The sequence below is a fragment of the Vulpes vulpes genome, chromosome 14 (assembly GCF_048418805.1).
Source record: "Vulpes vulpes isolate BD-2025 chromosome 14, VulVul3, whole genome shotgun sequence".
Classification (NCBI taxonomy): domain Eukaryota; kingdom Metazoa; phylum Chordata; class Mammalia; order Carnivora; family Canidae; genus Vulpes; species Vulpes vulpes.
In genome coordinates this window covers 9,537,991-9,560,527 of record NC_132793.1, presented here as the reverse complement: position 1 = coordinate 9,560,527, position 22,537 = coordinate 9,537,991, and the positions used below count along the sequence as shown (strand labels likewise).

The 22,537-nt window shown below is 43.9% G+C and overlaps 1 pseudogene; it reads left to right on the top strand.

The window, feature by feature from the left end:
- The first annotated feature begins 2,176 nt into the window (after nt 1–2,176).
- Nucleotides 2,177–3,550, top strand: LOC112931918 (splicing factor 3B subunit 4 pseudogene; annotated as a pseudogene).
- The last annotated feature ends 18,987 nt before the right edge of the window (nt 3,551–22,537 follow it).

The following is a 22,537-nucleotide window of genomic DNA, read 5'->3' as shown; positions in this document are numbered from 1 at the left end:
CACTATTCAAAAAGATATATGCGGGATACCCTAGGTGGCTCAATGGTTTAGTGCCTGCCTTTGGCCCAAAGCGTGATCCTGGAGTCCGGGGATCAAATCCCACATCAGGCTCCCTACATAGAGCCTGCTTCTCCCTCTGACTTTGCCCCCCTCTCTCTCTCTCTCTCTCTCTCTGTCATGAATAAATAAATAAAATATTTTTAAAAAACCAAAAAGATATATGCACTCCTATGTTTGTTTGTTTGTTTGTTTGTTTATTTATTTATTTATAGATTTTATTTATTCATGAGAGGCACAGAGAGAAAGGCAGAGACACAGGCAGAGGAAGAAGCAAGCTCCCTGCACAGAGCCTGATGTGGGACTTGATCCAGGACCCCGGGATCATGATCTGAGCCAAAGCCAGATGTTCAACCACTGAGCCACCCAGGCGTCCCCACTCCTATGTTTATTGCAGCATTATTTACAATAGCAAAGATATGAAAGCCACCAAAGTGCTCATCTGTAGATGAATGGATAAAGAAGATGTGCCATATATATCACATATATATGATATATAATGGAATATTACTCAGCCAATAAGAAAGAATCCATGTTGTATGCAAATGGCAACAACATGGATGGATCTAGAGGATATAAAGCTAAGTGAAATAAGTCAGACAGAGGAAGATGATTTCATGATTTCACTCATAGTGAAAAAAATTTTTTTAAAGTAATCTCCATACCCAACATAGGGCTTGAACTCTTGACCCTGAGATCAAAAGTAGCAAGCTCTACTGACTGAGCCAGCCAGGCTCCTCTCACTCAAATGTAGAATTGAAGAAACAAAACAAAGAAAAAAAATAGACAAAAAACCAAACTCTTAAATACAGAGAGCAAGCTGGTGGTTGCCAGAGGGGAGGTGAGTGGGGTGGATGGATGACATAGATAGAGGGGATAAAGAGTATGCTTATCATGATAAGAAAAACAAAAAAGGGAATGGAAACAGAAAAATTAAAATAAGTTTATTAATTCATTTAATGGGCAGCCGAGGTGGATCAGCGGTTTAGCGTCGCCTTTGGCCAAGGGTGTGGTCCTGGAGACCCGGGATCGAGTCCCACGTCAGGCTCCCTGCATGGAGCCTGCTTCTCCCTCTGCCTGTGTCTCTGCCTCTCTCTCTCTCTCTCTCTGTGTCTCTCATGAATAAATAAAATCTTTAAAAAATTAAAATAAATAAAAAATAAAAACAATAATAATCCCATTACATATTAATAAACAAGTGATTTTTATGAAGTATGAACAACAATATTTCCCCCCCAAAAAAACTAATTGAGTGAGAGGAGTGGCACTCTGTTTTATATTTTTGCAAATCTCTTCAAAGTCTGTTTTTACCAGATGACAGCAGGCTTCTCATCTCTGCTTTTCTACTAAGAGGGCAAATGTCTACACAATGCAAATAGGCAATTAACTTCTTAGTATTATTAAGTAAATGATTTGGGGCTGACAGACCCCGGACTCAGAGGGACTCAGACACTGCAGGAGTCCATGGGCTACAACCTGAGGACCAACTGGCCCATTTCAATCAGAGCAATTCTGTTGCTTTTTGAGGGTGACTCCTCTGGAAGAGCTCATGTGACCCAGTTCTGGCCAACGAGATGGACATCAGCTGGGGGCCTCGAGAAAGATTTTACTCCCAACAAAAAGAGGAAGCCACAGGAGATAAAAATCACTTTTGCCTCCCCACCTCCCACCCCAGGCCTCCCTTGGCCGTGTGAGAAAACTATATTGGTTATGATAGCAGCCATCATGCAACCATGAGGTGAGAGACCAGTCAGTAAGATCATGAGAAAGGGGAAGCAGAGGATGGGAAGAGCCTGTGTCCTGGAAGACATCACTGAATTATTATGTCAAATAGGAGACGCAAAATTTTTTTCTGAGATAATTATCTTTGTCTAAGCCATACAGAGTGACCTTTGTATAAAAATGCATCCTACACGATATATTATATTCTAGAAATACCAGAGACGAGCAGTAAATATTGGAAGGTACAGGGTTAGAAAGTTAGTTGATGACTTTCATGACATTAAACAGGTTACTGTTTGGGAAAATGTTTTTGCCAAATTCAAACCTAGAAATGCATGTACAATTTTTTCATTTATTCAGTCCAAAAATATTTATTGAGTGGAGACGGCGGGAGCTCTTTCGCCATGGTGGCCGGGCCGACCTCCGAGCGGAACCAGGATGCCACTGTCTACGTCGGGGGACTGGATGAGAAGGTCAGCGAACCCCTGCTGTGGGAGCTTTTTCTCCCAGGGTCAGTAGTCAACACCCACATGCCAAAGGATAGAGTCACAGGTCAGCACCAAGGCTATGGCTTTGCGGAATTCCTGAGTGAGGAAGATGCTGACTATGCCATTAAGATCATGAACATGATCAAACTCTATGGGGAGCCAATACGAGTGAACAAGGCATCGGCTCACAACAAGAACCTGGACGTGGGGGCCAACATTTTCATTGGCAATCTGGACCCAGAAATTGGTGAGAAGCTGCTTTATGATACTTTCAGCGCCTTCGGGGTCATCTTACAAACCCCTAAGATTATGCGGGACCCTGCTACAGGCAACTCCAAAGGTTATGCCTTTATTAATTTTGCTTCATTTGACGCTTCGGATGCAGCTATTGAGGCCATGAACGGGCAGTATCTCTGTAATCGCCCCATCACTGTGGCCTATGCCTTCAAGAAGGACTCGAAAGGGGAGCGCCACGGCTCAGCAGCTGAACGACTTCTAGCAGCCCAGAACCCACTCTCCCAGGCTGACCGCCCTCATCAGCTGTTTGCAGATGCACCCCCTCCGCCTTCAGCCCCCAATCCTGTCATATCATCATTGGGGTCTGGGCTCCCTCTACCAGGCATGCCTCCTCCTGGGTCCTTCCCACCCCCAGTGCCGCCTCCTGGAGCCCTTCCACTTGGGATACTCCCAGCCATGCCCCCGCCACCTATGCCTCCCGGTGCTGGAGGACACGGTCCACCATCAGCAAGGAACCCCAGGGGCTTGGCATCCTGGACATGGACACTCACATCCTCACCCATTCCCACCAAGTGGGATGCCCCATCCAGGGATGTCTCAGATGCAGCTGGCCCACCATGGCCCTCATGGCCTAGGACACCCACATGCTGGGCCCCCAGGCTCTGGGGGGCAGCCACCACCCTGACCACCACCTGGAATGCCTCATTCTGGATCTCCTCCAATGGGCTTGCCCCCTCAAGGGCCTCCGTTTGGATCTCCCATGGGTCACCCAGGTCCCATGCCTCCACATGGGATGTGTGGACCTCCTCCACTAATGCCTCCTCATGGATACACTGGGCCTCCACGACCCCCACCCTACGGCTACCAGCGGGGGCCCCTGCCTCCACCCAGACCCACCCCCCGGCCTCCAGTTCCCCCTTGTGGCCCACTCCGAGGCCCTCTTCCTCAATAATTTCTAATTCTCTCACCTCCTGTTCTATCTTCCTAATATCTTTTCAATTCCTTGGACCAATCAGATTTGCTGTAGCTCCCTAGAGCTAAGGCACTAATCCTCTCAGGTCTTTTTTTTTTTTTTTTTTTTTAGTGTAATTTTCACAGGAGGGTTTTATTATTGTTTCTGTGTTGGTCCTAACTGTTTTTGCAAATGCACAGAGAAAATAAAACTAAACTCCTTGTTAAAAAAAAAAAAAATATTTACTGAGTCTTGAATGCCTTAGGATTTGGTCTGGCTATGCAGGATAGAAAACCAAGAGACTCGTGGCAGCATTTCTCTCAAGCACACATAGGCAGTGGCGTGCCAGTATGGTGGTTCCGTGATGATCAGGAATTGAGGCTCATTCTATCTAGCTGTTGTACTATTCTCAAACTGGTTCCTACTGTGGTCCAATCTGGAAGCATGAGCCCCATATATCGTGTCAATATTTATCTAAAAGCAAAGAGGCAAAATAAAATTAAAAAAAAAATAAAAAAAAATAAAAAATAAGAAAAAAAAATAAATAAAAAGCAAAGAGGTAGAAGAGAGACCACATACCTTCCCGGAGGACATTACTGGGAATTCGCATGTGACACATTTATATCTCATGGTCATATGACCATATTTAGCTGCAAGGGAGGCTGAGAAATGTGGTCTTTATTTTGGACAGCAGTGTATCTTCCCATCAATCAAGGTCTTTTTTTTTTTTAAAGATATTTCTAAAATTTTTTTAATGTAGGTTCTACACCCAGCATGGAGCCCAATGTGGGGCCTGAACTCTTGTCCCAGAGAATAAGACCTGAGGTGAGAGTCTGATGCTTAACTGACTGAGCCACCCAGACTTCCCTCCACCTCCCCCCACCTTTTAATGACAAGAAACAAGCAGCATTGGCAAAGATGTGAGAAAAAGGAAACCTGTGCACTGTTGGTGGGAATACAAACGGGTGCAACCACTGTGGAAGACAGTATGGAGCTTCCTCAAAAAATTAAAAATAGAATCCAGTAATTACACTACTGGGTATTTACCCAAAGAATATGAAAACACTAATTTGAAAGGAAATATGCATCTCTATGTTTATTGCAGCACTATTTACAATAGTCAAATTATGAAGCAGCCCTAATGTCCACTGATAGATCAATGGATAAATAAGAGGTGGGGTATATTATATATATATAATATACTTATATATAATTTTTATATATTATATATTCAGTGATATATAGAATTGTTGAATCACTATATCGTACATTTGAAACCAATATAACGCTGTAAGTTAACTGTACTGGAATTAAATTTTTAAAAAGTTTTTGGTTTTACAGAAGAAGAGAATGGCTATTTGGAAGCAAGAGAAGTCTCTGCCACAGGTACTACCGCCCGCCATCTATGAAACGCTAATGGCCCAGTTTATTAATGCATCAGCTTATATCAGGAAAATATACTTTCATTCATTTATATAGTCATTTATTCAACAACTATTACTTGAGGGCTATCTGTACAACCTATGAGATATGAGACACTTTGATAATAGAGAAACAAATTGTTATCCAGAGAGTGTTATCCATATATCTTGTGTTATCCAGTGAAAGAAGTATCTTGGTTTGGGAGAGAAGTTTATGCTCAAGAAGTAAATAAAAGGCCATCACAAACATTTTTTCCTTAAAGGAATAGTTAAGAGTATGCACAAAGTTCTAGTTATAAGGAAGCTCACTGTGCTTTCCGATAAACCCTGAAAAATAGAAAGAAACTATCCGGGGATCCCTGGGTGGCTCAGTGGTTTAGCACTGAGCCTTTGGCCCAGGGTGTGATCCTGGAGTCCCGGGATTGAGTCCCACATCGGGCTCCCTGCATGGAGCCTGCTTCTCCCTCTGCCTGTGTCTCTGCCTCTCTCTCTGTGTGTCTCTCATGAATGAATGAATGAATGAATGAATGAATGAATAAATAAATAAAACCTTAAAAAAAAAGAAAGAAACTATCCAGCTATTGTTAAAATTAGTTATGGCACATAGGTAACAGCAATGCTATAATAAAGTAACCGAAGTTAGCATTTGGTTATCATTTACTTTATGCCAGACGTGGCACCAGCTCTTTACATGTGTTGAAACTAAGATAATCCTCACAACGGTCCTATAGGATGAGCATTATTCCCCCATTTTACAGATGCGGAAACAGGCGGGAAAAGCAACTAGCTCCAGGTTGCATGGCTGATGAGGGACAGAGCTGGGATTCAAACACAGGATCTGAGCTCTTAATCACTACTCATTTAATTGTGGATAAATGTTTTATTGAGCACCTATTATGTACCTGTGTCCTAGGTGCTTGGGGATACCTCCTTATGAAACTGACATATTTTGGGGGCAGGTGTTCAGACACTGAATAATAGATATAACAACCAAGCATATCATAGAATATCTCAGAAGATTATATATGCTATGGAAAACATAGAGCAGTGTTAAGGGAGATCCAGAGTCTAGGGTGGTGGGGGGTATTATTTAAAATAGAGAGTTTGGAAAAAATAAATAAAAATAAAATAGAGAGTTCGGGGCACCTGGGTGGCTCAGTTGGTCAAGAGTCCGACTCCTGATTTTGGCGCAGGTCATGATCTCCTGGGTTGTGAGACTGAGTCCATGCTCAATGGGGAGTCTGCTTGAGACTCTCTCTCAAATAAATACAAAAATCTTAAAATAAATAAATAAATAAAATAGAGGGGTCAGAACTATCATTGAGGAAGTCACATCTGAGCACAGATTTGAAGGAGGTGAGGCCATATAGACGATGTCTGTAGGAAGAGCATATAGGCAGAGGGAACAGCCAGTGCAAAGTCACTGAGGCCGAAGGGTTAAGATGTTGGAAGAGTAGCAAGGATGATAGTGTGGCTGGAGCAGGGGGAGTCGGGGGTCATGGTGGTAAGGTGACCAGAGCCTTAAGGAGGGATGGGGATAGGGACTGGACCCATTCCTGGAGGCTCCCAGTCACTCTGAAGACTTTGGTTTTGGGATGCCTGGGTGACTTAGTGGTTGAGCGCCTGCCTTCGGCCCAGGGCATGATCCTGGAGTCTTGGGATTGAGTCCCATATCAGGCTCCCTGCAGGGAGCTTCTCCCTCTGCCTCTGTCTCTGCCTCTCTCTCTCTCTCTCTGTCTCTCATGGATAAATAAATAAAATTTAAAAAGAATAAAGTGAATTAAAAAAAAAAGACTTTGGCTTTGACTCTGAGCCAGGTGAGAGCCCCTTGGGGGTTTTCAATGAAGGAGGGCTACGATCTGCCTTCAGTTTTAACCAAATCCCTCTGGTTCCTCTGCAAAATCTAGACTGTAGGGGGCAAGTGTGGCAGCCTGGCCATCAGAAACACAGAGTACACAGAAAGATGTTCATATTACAGTTAGCAATTTTTTCAAAAGTTAGGCGACAGTATGTACAAATATTGTACCATAGCGATGTGGGCTGGGACCACTGCGGGAAGGGACCTCTGTACTCTTTGTAATATCCTGTAGTCTGTAATTATTTCCAAATAGAAAGTTTTATAAAAAAAGTATAGGATGAACCCATTTTTGTTTAAAAATGTCTATGCAAAAAACACTGAAATCTCAACAGTGGTTCTCTCTGGGTTGTGAGATAACAGCACTTGTTTTTTGTTAGTTTTTATTTTTTTAATTTAAATTTTTTAATCTAATTTTTTTATTCATGAGAGATACAGAGAGAGAGGCAGAGACACAGGCAGAGAGAGAAGCAGGCTCCCTGCAGGGAGCCCGATGCAGGACTCAATCCCAGGACTCCAGGATCATGCCCTGGGCCAAAGGCAGGCGTTCCACCACTAAGCCACCCAGGCATCCCTGTTTTTTGTTAGTTTTTATAAGTTTTTTGCAATGTTCACTTACTACTTTTATAAGTTAAAGAAAAAGCCTTCATAAAACCATTTGGACTAATTCAGACCTGAGGGATCATGTACAAGACAGTAAGGAGATGAAGTATGAGGGGAGTTGAGAAAAACAATTCTTTCTACAAAGGCTGACCTGGGGCCAGGAGTAAGTGGTTTGACAGATTTGGGAGATTGCCTGACCTAGTGATGGCACATTTGAACATCATCCGATTTATGGCCAAGGCTTTAACACACAGCGTCCAGCCCCCAGTCATCACATGTCATGCTTGCTTTGGAGGAGGCCATCGCCCCCCTGGTGGTTCCATTTGTCACCAGAAACTGACATGTTTGGATAACATGGTAGCCCCTCACCATGCAGTCCAGCGCTCCTGGGCTCTCTGCCCAGTCCCTCCCTGACATCTAGCAGCTCAGTAATTACCTGTCTCTGAGTCTGACTGTCCCTCCAGCAGGTGAGCTCCTTGAGGGCAGGGATGGGGTCTTGCGGGGCCTAGGGTAGGAGCTGTCATGCAATCTGTCAAAAGAGTGACTCAAACCTTTGCTTGCACAGAAAGTGACAACTCACTCTTGTTCATTCTGCTTCTTAAAGAAGGCACTGATTTTCAAAATTTTCCCTTGAGGTATTAAGTAAGAAATACACAAACCAGCAAAATACAAGAGGCTACGCTTTACCGTGTCCCTCCAAACCCCAGATGAAACCTCAATGTATTTTTTTTAAGATGAATTTGTTTATTTATGATAGACATAGAGAGAGAGAGAGGCAGAGACACAAGAGGAGGAAGAAGCAGGCTCCATGCCGGGAGCCCAACGCGGGACTTGATCCCGGGACTCCAGGATCACACCCTGGGCCAAAGGCAGGTGCCAAACCACTGAGCCACCCAGGGATCCCCCCTCAATGTATTTTAAGATATTTTTTCCAAAAACCTAAGCTCTGGACATAATTTTTTTCCTTTCTCCCTCCCGCTGTCCCTTCTTCTTTATCTGGCAAATGTATATGGGTCAGCTCCTGTGTTCTAGAACACATGCCAGGCAATATGGTACTGGAAGGAATAAGAAAAACAGGGTCCTTGCTCTCAGGAAGCTTGCAGGGCAGGGGCGCTCAGATGTTAAATACATGTACAGATGAAACCATGTAACTGCTTCGACTCTGGGTGCCAAGGAGTATGGGGTAGGCAGTGAGGGCTTCCTGGAAGGAGTGACTTTTTGCTTTCTGGATGAAAATACTTCATATGGTGGAGCGCCTGGGTGGCTCGGCCATTGAGTGTCTGCCTTCAGCTTAGGCCATGATTCCAGGGTCCTGGGATCAAGTCCTCATTGTGTTTTTTCCTGCTCTGTGGGGAACCTGCTTCTCTCTCTCTCTCTCTCTCTCTCCCCCTCTGCCACTCCCCACTGCTTGTTCTCTCTCTATATCCCATAAATAAATAAATAAATAAATAAATAAATAAATAAATAAATAAATAAAATCTTTAAAAAAGAGAGAGAGAAAAAAGGAAATATTCCATATGCTAAAGCCTGGGGGTACTATGGTAGAGGATTTTGGGAAGAAGTCTGAGGATAATTCCAACCAATGATGGCTAAGTTTGGATTTAGGAAACAGGAAAAAGAAACAGCAAGGGCATGCCCGCACATATTTATAAGAATGAACAGTCCAGACTGACCTGTATTTTTTTTTAAAAGATTTTACTTATGTATTTGAGAGAGAGAGAGAGAGCACACGCACACAAATAGGGGAAAGGGGTAGAGGGAGAAGCAGACTCCCCACTGAGCAGGGAGCCCGAGGCGGGACTCCATCCCAGGACCCCTGGGATCATGACGTGAGCCGAAGGCAGATGTGCAACCCACTGAGCCATCCAGGCGCCCCCAGAGTGACTTAGATACAACGCAAATTGACTTTAGTTAGCATTGGGCTGGCAGGCCCAGGCAAATGACAGAGTAAAGCAGAGGACAGATGAGCCTCGAGCGGTATTCTTACGGATGAGCTACGCTCCTGAGACATCAGAATGTAGTGCAGGGCATGGGATATCTCTTTGTGGTGTGGCAGTGTCCCACATACTGAGGACATCTGTCATCCCTGGCTCTGCCCACTAAATTCCAGGGATATTTCCTGTTTAGTAGGACAGCCTCAAGCACCTCGCAAATCTTTAAAACGCCCCTGCTTCCTGCCCAAAGTCCTGGGATTAGGTTAACTGTCCCTTTGTCATTCCTTCAGGAGACCAGGGGCCAGGTAGTGGCCCAAGGGTGGGGTATAGGGAGGACGGGCATAGGGAGAGGGAAGAGGCCTCCACGAGGTCCAAGGTCTTGCCAAGCAAGGCGTGGGGCATTCAGAGTGGGTGACAGCGAGCACATCACACAGTGGGGATCCCACGGGACAGGCTCCTCCTGTAACATGCACGCCACACTCTCCTTCCCTGGGACCCTGGGTCTGCAGACGGAGGGACCGAAGGCGGCAGTCTGTGATGGGGGAAGGGCATATGGTCTGAAGTCAGGAAGTCAATACAAAGAGGGAGGAGGTCTCCTTCCTTAAAGGGCCTCCATTTCCTTGGGTGGGATCTCTCAGTCTTGGCACTATTGATGTTTGGGGCTGGACCATTCTCTGTGGTGGAGGCCCTCCTGTGCATTATAGGATGTTTGGCAGCGTCCTTGACCTCTACCCACTAGACACCAGAACACATGACAATCAAAAATGTCTCCAGACACTGCCCAATGTCCCCCAGGGCAAAGCTGCCCCTGGTTGAGAACCACTGTCCTGGAGCAAATGGCTGTAGGCTGAAAGATGAGTGGGAGTCTGCCTCCCTGAGTGTGGCAGGGCTGCTTGCAGGCAGCGGAGCCACAAAGTGCTGCCATCCTGCCCTTGACTGTCCAGGACCCAAGCTGTTCCAATCCCTCATTTCATGGATCTGCAGGATTTAAAGGCCCCTGGTGTGGCTGGGAGAGGGTGTCAGGAAATGGGTTTGGAGCAGCAAGCTGGGCCCACCTCATTGGACTTTGTTCAAGGGGATACAAGGGTGAAGGTTTCTGTGTTTTTTGATGAGCATCCTTAGAGGCTTATGGGCAGGGGAGGAGCAAGGTCTGCCATTGGTGGAGAGCAGAGTGTGGGAATCCGGAGCAGAAGCACAGGCCATGAGGGGTTAGTGGCAGGCGGCAGGGAGAGGACCGTGATCTGGGTGTGGGCTTGGCTGTGGTGGCAGCTATGGAGAGAGGCAGATGATGGTTCAGGCCCAGGATGACGGCTGTGGAGTTGGGTCGGTTGGGGGACAGAGGGGTAGGAGGGAACAAGGAAAAAGGAAGAACCATTGCTAACAGCTTGGTGTGGACCTGGATTGGAGATGTCCCTACATGAGATCAGGAGCTTGGAGAGGAACAGGCAAGGCTGGGGACAGGGAGGCAATGTGACACCAATGGTTAGGACCTATTTTCTGTCATTTATTCCTTTATACTTTGTTCTCAGTCAGAACCTTAATCTCTCTGAGCCTCAGCTTCCTCATCTGTAAAATGGAAATAAGGAAGCCTACCTCAGAGAGATGCTGTGACCATCAGGAGCTCTTCAGAGGCAGGTAACCATGGCTTAAATACTGAATATGTTTAATGATCTCACGTGACAAGATGTCTTAGAGGTAGGTGGCCTCGGGGGGGTTTGGTGGCTCAGGAAAGCCACCAGGGTTCAGGTGCCTCCATCCTGTTGCTCTCTCTTTTCCTTGCTCTGGCTTTTCATCTTCAGACTTGTCACCACATGGCGGCAAGGAGCTGACACAGCCATCGTGCATCCCATACAAATATAGGAACGAAGGGGGTGGCTAGAGAGGCTCTTTTCCAGTATAGAATCTCTCTGGCCACAGAGATTGGATCAAAGGTGGGCTCAGGACCCATAATAGGCCAATCAGAAAAAGCATATGGAATTCTTGTTCAGAACCCGTGATGCAACCCTTAGAACAGATACACCGTCTTGGTGTTGGGTTGGAAGCTGGGAGCACATCAGCCTGGCACTCCTGAGGATCCTGCACAAAGAGGCTGCCGAAGAGTAAAGCAGGGCCCGTGGGACAGTATCTCAGTACCTGGATGCAGCCATGCCTGAAGCCAGGCCAGATACCAGTTGCTTTTTCGGTTATGTAATCCGATACATTTCCTGTTGAAGTGTATGTGAGCTGGGCTTCTGTCACAGTTGAAGAAGCACTGTCGGATGTAGCTGGCAATAAAAGTGTTTCCTTTAAGTCCATGATCTCTAGAGATAAACAAATCTATGACTGTCCTAGTCAACTCAGGCTGCTACAAAAAATACTATTGACGGGGTGGCTTCCACGACAAACATTTATTTCTCACAGTTCTAGAGGCTGGAAGTCCAGGATCCAGGTGCCAGCAGATCTGGTGAGGCCAGCTCCCTGGTTTGCATGGCTGACTAGTCTCTGTATCTTCACGTACTCTGGAGTGAGAGGAAGCAAGTTCTTTCCCATCATGAGGCTTCTGCTCTGGTGAACATAATCATCTCCCTGAAACCTCCATCTCCTAATGCCATCACAATAGGGGGGTAGGATTTCAATATATAAATTTTGGGAAGACATAAGCATTCAGTATGTCACAATGACTTATCTTCCTAAATCTCGAGCCTTTTGGGGGTAATCCATTTTATTTTATTTATTTTATTTTATTTTATTTTATTTTATTTTATTTTATTTTATTTTATTTTATTTATTTTATTTTATTTCATTCATTCATTCATTCATTTATTAAAGTAGCTTCCATGGCCAGTGTAGAGCCCAATGCAGGGGCTTAAACTCACAATCCTGAGATCAAGACCTGCACTGAAATCAAAAGTCCAAGGTTCAACTGACTGAGCTACTCAGGCGTCCCAGAAAGATTAGCTAAGAATTTTGCTCAGACTTTAGTCACATTAGGCAATTAGACCTTCCTAACAGAATCCCTTACAGGCTATAACATCTTCTACAGATTTGGTGTTGGCCCTAATGTTCTTGGATCAGTTCTGAACTCCTTCTGAGTTATTGTAAGAATAATGAAGTGCAGTAGATACGCACATCACAATGTCTCCGTGGCCGTCCCTGCGTGTGTCAGGACTCACAACATTTGGATTCTCTGTACCATTTATTTTAATTTTTAAAGATTTTTGCGCTGCTTATATATGTTTGGTAATTATGGGTTAGAAAAAAGAACCTGATTTAGCATTAATGTGATGATAACTAGAGCCCCATACGGAAACACACAAAAAGTCTTTGAGACAGTCTTCCTTCTAGCTGTTGAGAAGGTATCTTTTTCTCTCTTAGAAATATTAAGCTCCCAACAAGTAGATTAAAAACTTTACCCTCCATTAAATCCCGAAACAGTGAAAGTGAATGATCTATCTCCACAGTGTCATATTTCCGGAGGGGACAATGATTATGAATGTCTCTTGGACTTGTACGCTCCATTAAGCCCTGTTAGGAGGAATACTTTCAAGCTCCAAGAGACAATTAATATCTTACTGGCAAGAGCATTCCTGAAGGGACAGCTAGGACTCTGATTACACTTGAGCAGAAAGTAATACTTTCTGGGGCTTGGTAAAAATATGCTTCGGAAGTAAAGTTGGGGGTCATAAAGACTGGGGGATTACTTTAGCTGGGCATTTGTAGCCAGTAAAGGGTTGGTTGTGTTTTAACTTCCTGGAGGGAAGACCCAAGAAGCAGAAGGGGACAGTGGAGGAGGGTCCACTTGAGGGCAGGGAAAGACTTCATTCATTTTTCCAGGGTTCAGGATTCATAAATAACAACAGTATTTATTATCCAAAGGTCAGACCTTCAGAATTTACCTTCCTATGAATTGGTAAGTAACTCGTCGCAGGTGGCTTACCCAGTGCACTGTTACTACATGTCTCCAAATGTTGGAAGGAAAAACTAGAAAGTGGTTTCTGAATCTTCAGGTGACGTGCATACTCTAGCCCAGCAGTTCGTGTGTAAGAGATGGGGTGGGGGGGGGCTGTTGTCCCAGTAGGGACATCTGGCACCATCTGGAGACATTTTTGGTTCTTACAACTGAGGGTGCTACTGGCATCTCAGGGGCGCGGGAGGTTGCTGAATATCCATCAATGCACAGAACAACCCCTACGACAATGAATTATCCAGTCCAAACTGCCAGGAGTGCTGAGGTTCAGACACCCTGGTCCAGAGCTAAGTGATGTACCGGAGGGGCTCTCCTCTCGCAATCCAGTGTAAAATAGGGTTAGCGTGATTATTCCTTTTTTAGGATGGTGTGTAGCCCGTGACACATCATTTTGTTTGGGGGAATTGTTCAGATCCTGGGAGGCCTTGTCAGTAACCACAAAAACAGTGAGTATCATCTGGGAAGCAAGGGATTTAGCATTTGTCCTCACAATAAACAATGTGGGAAGAAATAAGAAACAACTAGAAAGGGATGGAAAATAAGAATAAGACATTCGGCTCTCTCCTTTGGTAGAGAGGGTGTAGGGAAAGTCAGCACTAGCTGAAAGAGGAACTCTGGCTGCATAGTTATCCCCTCTAATTGGAGTAGAGTTCTTTAAAAGATGGGACTTCACACAGACCCCCTTGAAATTAAACGCAGAATATAGTTGGTATGTGCAGAGGGGCTGTAGCTTTCGTCATATTCTTGGTGGGATCTATAACCCCCAACAGATTAAGAACCACAATCACAAATACCACTTTGGGCTTTCCCTGCCTATTTTTGAGTATAAACCATACTTGTGTGTGGGGAAAATAAAACTAAACAGTACAAAAGGGTAGCCAGACTGAAGCTAGGGTGAGGAGGCCCATCAGTCACCTTGGGCACAAAGTTTAAAGAGGGTGCCCCAAACCTCAGTAATGAAGATAAATACTATTTTAATGCAATTAAAAAAATTGAAATTAATGGAAATGAAAAAAAATCCATGATGAACAAAATGTGAAAATTCTGAATAAAAACAAGGTCAGGGGGGGTATCCCTGGGTGGCCCAGTGGTTTAGCACCTGCCTTCGGCCCAGGGTGTGACTCTGAAGTCCCGGAATCAAGTCTCGCATCAGGCTCCCTGCATGGAGCCTGCTTCTCCCTCTGCCTGTGTCTCTGCTTCTCTCTGTGTGTCTCTCATGAATAAATAAATAAAATCTTAAAAAAAAAAAACAAGGTCGGTGTTACTGATTTTTCCTTTGGCCTCAAGCTCTAATATGACTCAGAAGGGCACTGTGACCCATGTTGGTTGTTGTAAGTTTCTTGTTTCTTCCAGAGATTTATGCAAATGCAAGCAAATATATATAGATCTACCACCTACATGCATACTTTCTGCTACACTATATATACCATTCCGTATCTTGCTTTTTCATTTATTATATCTTTGAGATAGTTCCAAATCAGAATGGAAAAAAAAATTACATATTTATTTTATATATATTTCATATATTACAATTAGGCAAGAAAATTCACTTATTGTCTTTATTTACTTATTTATTTAGATTTATTCATTTATTGAGAGAGAGAGAGAGACCATACAGGAGAGGAGAGAGAGGATCTTAAGTAGGCTCCATGCTTGGGCTTGATCTCACAATCCCAAGATCATGACCTGAGCCAAAACCAGGGTCATATGCTAAACCCACTGAGCTGCCCAAGTGCCCTGTCTTCTCTTTATAAGTTTCTAAAAATCTTTTTTTAAATATTTTACTTTTAAGTAATCTCTATACCCAATATGGGGCTCAAACCTACAACCCTGAGATTAAGAGTCATCCACTATACCAACTGAGCCATCCAGGTGTCCTACTTTATATAATTAAACTTCCTTTTGCAAAGCATAATCCTTTCCTTTATTTATTCATTTTTAAAAGATTTTATTCATTTATTCATGAGAGAGACACAGAGAGAGGCAGAGACACAGGCAGTGGGAGAAACAGGCGCCCCACAAGGAGCTTGATATGAGACTCGATCCCAGGACCCTGGGATCGCGCCCTGAGCCATAGGCAGACCTCAACCACTGAGCCACTCAGGCGTCCCCATAATCCTTCCCTTTAAAATCCATTTCTCTAATACAGGATGCTACATTTGTTTGCCACGTCATATCATACACACACACACACACACACACAAATCTCTAGAGAACTATATTTAATTAGTTCTCTATTTTTAAAAAGCGCATGGCTCCATCCCTCCTTTATTGGGGTGGGTAAAGTTCTAGAAGCGGCTAGATTGACTTGGCAAGACTCCCAGGTAAACGGAGTGTCCTGGAGGGCATGCTGGCCTCCTCAAGTTACTGGTCACTGCTAATTAGTTTAGAGAGTATAAACCCTTCATATTCTCAGATTCCGTTTTCAAAGAAACAGGAGGTTTAAGTCGCCACAGATGTGAGTGATGTCACCAAGAGGGCCCTCGTGAGCTGTGGTCGAAAATCATCTGAAGCTGGCAAGGCAACGTGAACCCGCCGCAGACCTCCACTAATGTAATTCAGCCAACAGCTCAGGAACGGTACCGTCCATCCCTCCAGGAGCTCAGTGGCCTCTACTAAAATCTGGAGAATACACACCTTTTGTTTCACTTCGTGATTAAGACAAAGGAAATAAATAATAAAGTTGGAAATCTGTCTTTTGTTGGAAATTTAACCAGTATACTGTCCCAGGGTCGCTTCCTTATGCCAGTAAGGTCAGTGATTTAGTAAAACTTCCTTTATGCAATTCCCTTTATTGCTTTTCTGATTACACATTTACTATATGTGCAATAATTCAACAGATATTTAGGGAGAGTCTACTTCGTGCCTGGTATTGCCTCTTGGACTGATGATAAAGGAGCAAAATGGCAAAATGAACCAAAAAATCAAGTGTTACAGAATATATTCCACAGAAAGGAGAGACTATAGGGCCCGCCCACTCTAGAGAGGATGAGTTTCTCCAACTTCTTTCCATGCTCACGCTAACATATTTTACAACAATGGGGATTTCTTGTGCATATGTGCATATATTTCTACAGGTACATAGATATTTTCAATAACATCTGTGAGGGGAATAAGAATCTTAAGTGATTTAAAAATATTTCTTTTAAAAAATATTTGTTTAATCTTTACATAGAATTGTCTTTAAAATTGCTGAGATTTTGAACCATATTCTATATTTAAAAGAATTTTCTGCCTTTGATCATGGGTCAAATGTTGTCACATTTATGTAAGTAAAAATGACACCAATGACAATAATCACAGAAACAAAAATGTTCCATTACTGAGGTCTGGCTGACAGATAACCTTCAAAGTATGTTCCTTAGGCTGGCTGGTGAAATCACATAGCATCCCTGGGGGTGGAGAAGGGTGGTGTCCCCCCCCCACCCTGCCCAACAGGCTCAGAGCAAGTACTTAGGAGCTCCCCTTACAGATCTGCTTGGCTCCCAAGTACAGCATTTCCCACTGTAATACCATTTAAGCAAAGAAAAGCATCCACAAAAGCTGTAAATCGACCTGTAGAAAGCTAGATGTCATTTATCAGCTGCTGTATTTATTTGATGAGGCAAGCATCACTACAGAAAAGTGGCCAAGATCAGGATTTCTAAGTCTCTAGTCCTGCGTCTTCACTAGAGGGTGACAGGTGAGTCAGGTCCCCTCTTTGCACTACAAATGAAATGAATATGCAAAATATGGGCCCCGAAGGAGTCCTATCTTATGAGGATTAAGCCATATAGTCTATGTTAAAAAAAAAAAAAGGACTATGAATTTAATTAATTAATTTAAAAAATTTTATTTTTAAGTAATTTCTATAACCAACCCGGGGCTCGAACACAGAACCCCAAGATCAACAGTTGCATGCTCCACCGGTTGAGACAGCCAGGTGCCCCTGTACATTTTATTTTATTTATTTTTTTAAAAGATTTTATTTATTTATTCATAGACACAGAGAGAGAGAGAGAGAGGCAGAGACACGGGCAGAGGGAGAAGCAGGCTCCATGCAGGGAGCCCGATGTGAGACTCGATCCCGGGTCTCCAGGATCACACCCCAGGCTGCAGGCGGCGCCAAACTGCTGCGCCACCGGGGCTGCCCTTTTTTAAAATATACAATTATCTTATTATCTTACTGGTGTTTATATTATATGATCTTACTATTTTTTAGAGATTGTTTCACTTAACTTTTTTTTGAAGTAAAATTCACATAATATAAAATTGACCATTTTGAAGTGTACCATTAAGAGACTCTTAGTGCATTTATGATGAAATGCAACACCCAGGTATCCTATTTTCATGAATTTATACATGCATACATACTGCATGTGATAACTTTGTGCATGAGAGACTTCATTATTATATCCCTTAATGATTTAGTGTCCCTCAAGGACACTAGGCTCCTGCAAGAATCTCCCAGCCCTTAGGACTCTAGCTCACACAGGGATTCCTGGCACTTCTCAATCTTCTCATTGAATTTCAAAGCCTTACAACTGCATCCAACAAATTGCTATGGGTATTTGTGGTGTGTGGCTGTTTTACAAAGCAATGGAATGCCTGGGTCTCACATTGGCTACAGAACCCAAAATAATCCAGGCTGACAAGAGGAAAATTTAATTATAACCATATTTGGCTTTAAAAACACCAAATACCTAATATTTGTACACAAGCTAAGCTCCCACCGCCACCCCCGCAGTTTGTCGGGTTGCTTGGTTTAGGATGGACTCAGTGTTGCCTGCTGGACACTCCTAAAAATAAAAAGCTCAACAACAACATTTAGGACCTTAAAATGCACGGAAATGCGGGAAGCCAGCTCAGAGTCTTTTCCATATCTGATAACTGGAGCTATCATTTCTTTTTAAATGCAAACGAGGTCTTCTGAGTATTAGGGGGGAAAAATTAAACTAGATTACTTGGGGTGCTGGGCGGGATTACTTTTAGAAATGATGAATCTAAAAACAAAATAATAAATGATGAATGTTTTTGCAGGGACCAAAATTCTAGACAAGTAGTTTTATATATTCACAAATAAGAGACCCTATTCTCTGGAGCCACAGACCAGCTCTGCCTTTCTGCTGGGTTCTTGTGATATGCTCTGGGCCAGGCAGTTGGTTTTGCGATCACACCACCAGCAGCATCCAGTTCAAAGTAGGGGAAAAACAATCTTGACAATGCGAGAATTTCCAAAAGTCCAAACATCCCGGGCCACGGGCGCTCCCACAAATGGAAATGGTGTCAGATCTGCATCATAATTGATCCTCCAGATTTCCATCCGCAGAAGAAGGATGTGGTCAATAAGAACAAACAACACCAGGGGCAACAGAGAAGCCTTTTTGCAAACTTTCCCCTGCCTCCGCCCACAAGAGTTTAGCAACTGACATCAGCTTCGGCATAATCGCTCGAGATACAATCGCCTTGAGGTTTACGAAATGTTACGAGGAGCAGTGGACAGGCACATCTGTGCGATTTTTCCTCTCCGAGATGTGAGCTGCTGATAAATATCCACGGTCGCATTTCCCGCGCCCCCCCCCCCAATAATTTTTTTGATTTTTCAAAAGCAAAACCATCCGAGGAGTCAAAGCTTTTTGCCCCTGCCTTGCACAGAGACAGGGGCGGGTGTGTGTGTGTGTGTGTTTGTGTGTGTGTGGTGGGGAGGGGGAGGTGAGAAGGGAAAAAAAAGAGTGAAAATGAAAGAGAAGAAAGAAAAAAAAATTGATACAGATAAAAGAAATTAAAGGAGCCATAAAGTCTGTGCTTTATTTTAACTGGGTTGTTGGGTCCTGCTGTGCTGCCTATAATCCAGCTGGAAGAGGGGCTCCTGCTGGGTGGCTAATTAAAACAATTATAAATACAAAGAAGGTATCAATGGCATTCCAAGACTCAAACAAAGAGATAAAGCACTGAAGATTGAAGTTGTCAATGGCCGGTCTCTCTTTAAGGAGCTTGTGAAGAAGCCTCAGTGTCCCCGAGCCTCCGCCACTCCTCTCTGTCCTGACTGCGGTTCGGTTGGTTTGGTTACGTGGGAGGCTTCCTTCTCGCAGGTTTATAGCCATCAGGATACATCATCCAGGGAACTAGGGGAAATAAAGTCATAGGCTTCTGGAAAAGACTTAGTGGGCATGTCAGGAGAATGGATCTGTGAATTTAAAAATAAAATCCCTGGCGGGGGGGTGGGGGTCACTGGGTGACGGGCACTGAGGGGGGCACTTGATGGGATGAGCACTGGGTGTTATTCTATATGTTGGCAAAGTGGAACACCAATAAAAAGTAAATTTATAAAAAAATAAAAAAATAAAAATAAAAATAAAATAAAATCCCGTGTGTGTATGGGGAGGTGGGGGGAAGAGGCCCCCCGACCTGCCTTTTGCAATGGGTATTTTCAAAAAACAAAACAGAGAAGCTCTTGAAACCTTTTTACCCCAACCCAAAGTCATAAGATGAGAATCATCGAAAAGTGTGATCAGTGTTTTAAAAAGTGCTGCGGACAACAGGAGGATTGTTCAGCACGTAGCCAGGGTGCTTGGATCCTTCTTGAATGTGTGTTGTATAGAAGTGATATGAAGAATTAAGCTTATTTCCTAACAAAAATGGAAATCTTTCACAATTTATACGGCCGGTTTTTTTTTTCTTTCTTCTTTTCTTTCTCTTTTTTCTTTTCTTTTCTTTCTTTTTCCTTTCTCTTCTTTCTTTCTTTCTTCCTCTTTCTTTCTCTTCTCTTTTCTTTTCTTTTCTTTTCTTTTCTTTTCTTTTCTTTTTTCTTTTCTTTCTTTTTCCCCACCTTCTGGCTTTTGTAGACTGAACCCCCGAAAGACCACGCAGAAGTCCAACAGGCTGGCACTACATAAATTCGTTCCCAGGACAGTCCAGATTCTCCAAAGGCAGGGAACTGAAAGACGCAGGCAAGGCTGTGCCTAGGAAAATGCACATTCCAGAAAGCATCCAGCACAGACTCCCTAAAGGACTAGGCTTCCAGGCAGTGTCCTGCACATGCCTGGCAACTTCTTCTCCACCTGTACTTGGTTAGAGCTGCTGCCGCTTCCAGAACTTCTTAGAGCCGCAATTGGAGTGAGCACAAGCGGATGCCAATGTTTCCAGGTGAGTCTCTGGGGAAGCGTGTGGTCCGTTTGCCCCCTGGAGGGGGCCGTGACCAGTGTGGTCCCCGAACACTGGGGCCCGTCAGCTGTGCTTCAGCAGGAGGAGGTGACTAGCGTCACAGGTGAAAGCTGATGGAGAGGGGAGAGGGCGTTAGGGAAGGGGGTTGGGGTCGGTGGGGGGACAGTTAAGGTGGGAGAGGCTGATCAGAGCTCAGTGGGGGTGGGAGCCCCAGAGGCATTCCTTCCTCCCCGTCCTCCTTTCCTCCTGCTTTCTCATCTACCCTCTCCTCCTCTCCCCACCCCTGCTCCCTCTCCTCCCTCATTTTGTTTCCAGTTGCACAGAGGATCGAGCCTTTCTTCTCTGGGAATTCTCGATGGCTTCCCACCCTTTGCTTTTGTGTTCTATCCCCCACCAAGTCACTGGAAGCTGTGTCCCGTCCAGTTCCTAGTGTCGAAATGTTATCACAATTATCATTAAAAAGATCGAGAGGGCTGAATGGAAACACTGGCCCCAAACCTTGGCAACACAATATGTGACCCGCAAAAAGAAAGATGCCATTTCTTTGGCATCTTTGGCAAAGGTCAGATGACATTTTGGGGGTGGGTGGGTGCGTGGGAATAAAAAATGTTCCCTCCTAAAGCACCTTGGATGCTTTACGGACCTTTAAATTGTTATCTAACCAGAGTATTAATATACAGCACAGAAACCCTCCAGGTATGAAGGTTCAGTTCAGACCTTTTCTTGATTTGAACAAGTCCAGAGCACAAGCAGAAGTGTGACAACTCTACCCGACACCAACAGAGGGCGGTACACACAGGCTCTGTCTCTATTTTCAGGCGAAGGCACCTCTGATCCTCAGATGCGCTCAAGGATTAGAACCAAACACTAGCAGATCTCAGCCTCGGCCCACAGTCATAAAACAACCTAACCCGATTTTAAATAGATCATCGAGTCCTCCTATGTTGACAAATATATTCCCAATGACAAAGCCAAAGTCTGTGTAAAGCTACTCAAAGTCAGAAAACTATCACCGATGAGAGAATTCCCTTACGACTGCACGTGTCTGGGGGTTCTGTGGTTGGGCCTGCAATCCCATTCAAACGAGTACCAGACAGAAGTCATAATTATTTATACTAGGCTATATTCTTATCTGATAAGTGTTATATATCCCATTTTGTTGTATTGCTTCCATTTCAATAAAATTACAACCAAGCGTTTTTTTTTTAAATTTTAAAAAGATTTATTTATTGATTTTAGAGAGAGAGCACGAGCGGGGGTGGGGGACAGAGAGGAGAGAGAATCTCAAGCAGACTCCCTGCTGAGTGCAGAACCCACCGTGAGGCTTGATCTCAGGACCCTGAGATCACCACCTGAACTAAAACCAAGAATTGGACGTTTAACTGACTGAGCCATCCAGGGACCCCCCCTTTAAAACATTTTTAAGTCATCTCTCCACCCAACATGGGGCTCAAACTTACAACCCTGAGAGCAGGAGTCACATGCTCTTCTGACTGAGTTAGCCAGGAGCTCCTATAGTCAAGGTTTTATATAATTTATATTCTATCGACCAAAGGTTGGCAAAATAGGTCTGTAAAGAGGCAGTGTTTTAGGCTTTGTGGTCTATATAAAGTCTCTCTCATATATGTAGATATTTAAATTTTTTATTTTATTTAAATTCAATTAATTAACATATGGAGTATTATTAGTTTCAGAGGGAGAGTTCAGTGATTCATCAGTTACATATAACACCCAGTGCTCATCACATCACCCTCCTTAATGTCCATTACCCAGTTACCCCATTCCCTCACTCATCCCCAGTCCAGCAACACTCAGTTTCTATTTCCTAGAGTTAAGAGTCTCTAAAGGTTTGTCACCCTCTCTGATTTCATCTTATTTTGCCTTCCTTTCCCCTATGATCCTTTCTTTTTGTTTCTTAAATTCCACATGCGTGAAATAATATAATTGTCTTTCTCTGACTTATTTTGCTTACCGAAATACCCTCTAGCTCCATCCACGTCACTGTAAATGATATTATACATTCTTTTTTGTTTTACAAATCTTTTTTTTTTTTTAAGATTTTATTTATTTATTCATGAAAGACATAGAGAGAGAGAGAGGCAGAGACACAGACAGAGGGAGAAGCAGGCTCCATGCAGGGAGCCCGATGTGAGACTCGATCCCCGGTCTCCAGGATCCC